The 3,431-nt window shown below is 53.2% G+C and overlaps 1 protein-coding gene across 1 annotated transcript in view; it reads right to left on the minus strand.

The window, feature by feature from the left end:
- LOC113205251 (octopamine receptor beta-3R-like) overlaps positions 1–3,431 on the minus strand; it is a 9,072-nt gene that overhangs the window by 1,431 nt on the left and 4,210 nt on the right. The gene's annotated exons all lie outside the window — the stretch shown is intronic.

The following is a 3,431-nucleotide window of genomic DNA, read 5'->3' on the forward strand; positions in this document are numbered from 1 at the left end:
ATACGTCCTCTCTCTACGAGTGCGTCCTCTCTGCGACTTGCACTCGTAGCACCGTGACTCGTAGACTGGCGTCATCGCTGTGTCCAGCTGCCAAAGTGTGCAATGTGCAGTGCGGAGGAGCCGTCAGGTACTCCGGGGCCGGGGGTCCCGGGGCCGCCCCATGCTCGCAAGTGCGCTGGTCTGGGGATTAGCGCCAGCGCCCGGCCGGGGTTTCCTAGGAAGGAAAATAACCCGATGACCACGGCCCCTTTCGGGCGAACCGGGCGAACAAAGGGCGTACTCGAGTCGCTTTCGAAGCGAATATGACGACCAAAATGCGAACTGAAGTCGCTTCAGAGCGAACACCGCGACCCGATGGCGACTCGAGCTCAGTCCTCCACGAGGACAGTGACGATCCCTGACGACCCGTTAGCGTCCCTTCCGCGACCCTCCGCGTACCGATAGCGAATAAACAGCAAACGTTTAGCGAACAATCATTTTCGGTCGGGTTATAGTAATCTGAATTAAAATCCAATATACACACAAGATATTATGCTTTCATTATTCCTTAATTTGTTCCGCGGAGCGAGAAGAGGAAGATATTCTCACTACCAAGGGTCGGCAGGGTCAGCAGTCCAGTCGGCACCGCATGCCTTGTTTTTCATGTTCAGCTTTGCTAGCCTCTGAGCAGGGAACTTTAAGTCGAAATGCAATATTCCGAACGGCTAAAGCTATACGAATGGCTATAGGCTGAACTAAAGCCTAATAACTTTACCTAGCTGCGGGGCCGTTCACGCGCTCCGCCGAGGGCTACGAGTACGTGCTAGTCTGTGTCGAGGCCCTAACATCCTTCCCAGAGGCAATCCCCATGAAACGGTGCAACGCAGAATCTGTGGCCCGTGCGCTGGTGGAGATCTGGAGCCGATACGGGGCGTGCAGGGTGCTGCGCACGGACCAGGGCCGAGCGTTCGAATCCAAGCTGCTCGCTGAGGCCCTACGAATATTCGACGTTCAAAGGACCAGGACGACCGCGCTCAGGCCGAGCGCGAACGGAAGGGCGGAGAGACCGATCAGGTCCATCAAATTATCGAAATTTGTCGATAAGGGACAGCGTAAGTGGCCCGACTTCCTTCTGCCCATCCTCCTCTCGTTCAGAGCGGCAGCGCAGCGCGACCAATACAAGTACAGCCCGGCCAAGCTGCTGTACAGCCGGCGCCTGGTGCTGCCCGTGGACCTGTGCACGGGCGCCCCACCGGGGGTCACTGCAGAGCAGCTCAGCGGATACCCGTCTGAGCTCAGACAGGTACTACGCGACCTGCACCACCAGGCGGCTGAAAACTTGCGTCGCGCCTCTCATGAGATGAAAGTGCGCTACGACACCAAAGCAAGGGTGTGACGCCCTACGAGGAGGGGGATAAAGTATGGCTTTTCAACCCTCAGCGGAAAAGGGGCTTGAACCCGAAACCGAAAAGACCGTGGGACCCTGATTGGCAGAGATCATAAATATGATCAACGACATCACGGCCCATATCACAAAAGAAGGGAGGAAACCACGCGTAGTGCATATGGACCGCCTGGCAAAGGCAGGCTTGGGCAGACGGGGGCACAGCGCAGCTCTCGTCAGCGAAATGCATCGTCCGCTCCCTGCAATTTGCTCCTTAACTGCGCCATTGAAATGGTAGAAACCGGCTCCGGTTAGGCCATACATGCATGCGCCCAGAACAGAACACGCACACAGAACTGAGCGTGCATGTCAGTGCCGCCGCACGCACGGGTGCACGGCCAGGCACCAGCGCACCGCAGAGCGCCGCAGAGCGCCGTGCTGCACAACGCACACTAACGTGCAAACAGGGATACACGTCAGACCTCACGATGACAGTGTTCAAAAAATGCACGTATCGAGCAAGTGAGAGGCGTGTACCATCGAAGAACTGACGAAGCCCGACCCTCGGGCTCGTCAGAGAAAGAAAGACGTATCTTGCTTGGGTCTGGCAGAGTTACTGTCAGATCGAGCCAAACGAAAGTGCAGGGGAGATTACACGCTGGCTCCATCCCATGTCTGTGTGCAAGTTGCGCAGGGGAGATAGCAAGCCGGCCCCACCCAAAACGAAACGAAAATCACGCAGGATTTCCGCAAAACTGTCGGCAAAAAGCAGGTACCTCGCTCCGCAGCAGCTCTGCTGTTGTTGTTGTTGTTGAAGCCGGCGTAAACACGGCATGCATCTTAGAGAAGCGAGCGAACCCTCCCCCCATACCCCTCGCCCTGCTAGCTGCGCTCCGATTGGGTCCGAAGCGCAGACGCAGAGGGAGGGGGAGAGCGGCCGCGGCTCGGCGCAGCGAGGTAGTCGAAACGGCAGTCAGTTCTAGTCTGGCAGCCGGTGGAGACGCACCGCAGTCCGCATCAGTAGGGCTATTACGACAAGGTTCCCCGGTACGGCGGTACGGCGGCCGCTCGCCTGGCGCGCCCTGCGCACGGTGCGCGTGGTAGCGCGCGGGAGTGGGGGAAGCTGCGCTCTGCTTGGTCCGTTCGTACTGCTGTGTAGATTGGCGGCAGCTCGGAGCTACGCACCCCAACGCCTTCCATCATTAGATTGCCGCCATACCATAACCTTGTGACACTTGCTTCAGATTCTGATTCTATTTCGTAAGCCGAGAGGTTCCTCTTCAGAAAATGTCTGTTTACTGTTTCTTATTCTGTTTCGTAAACCGAGAGGTTCCTATCCAGAAAACGTCTGTTTACAGTTTCTTAATTCTTAGAGCTCTTACTCTAGTCGAAGTCTAAAATGTGTAAGTTTTTAATTGCTATCATGTGCATAGGTTATGTTTATGTTTTTATCATTGTCCTGTAATCATAATTGTTTTTGTGCATTTAAGATAATGGACGACGGGACTACAATTATTTTGCCAATCGGGAGCAAATTGCCTGGATCGAACACCAGAGAGGGTAGTGAATCAAGTTGATGTGAAAAAAGTACTTACACTTCCCTGTTTAAATCAATACTAACTGAGCTAGAAATTAAAAACAAGACACGAAGAGTAAGCGTAAATATCGCATATTGTTCAGCTTGCTGTCGTTCTCGTCCAAGGGGAAATAGGCTTGAACTTCGGTGTACGTTTCCTTGAACTTCGTCGAACTTCGGTGAACTCCGAGAACTTCGGTGAACTTCGCGGAACTTCGACTGAAGTTCTCGCACTTCGACCTGGTCAAGAGATATGAAAGCAAAATTGTTCCTCTGTAATCTTTCTAATTCGGACCGTAGATACCTGCTTTAAGTAAGCTCGAGACTCGCTTATAGTAAGCACTCAAAAGTGACCAAGTGCAGCCGTAAATATGTACTAAAATATTTTGAACTTCAGTGAACTTCTCAGATTTATTTTGAACTTCGGGGAACTTCGACATTTATTTTGAACTTTGGGGAACTTCAACATTTATTTTGAACTTCGAGGAACTT

The sequence above is a fragment of the Frankliniella occidentalis genome, unplaced genomic scaffold (assembly GCF_000697945.3).
Source record: "Frankliniella occidentalis isolate FOCC.00 unplaced genomic scaffold, Focc_3.1 Scaffold924, whole genome shotgun sequence".
Taxonomy (NCBI): domain Eukaryota; kingdom Metazoa; phylum Arthropoda; class Insecta; order Thysanoptera; family Thripidae; genus Frankliniella; species Frankliniella occidentalis.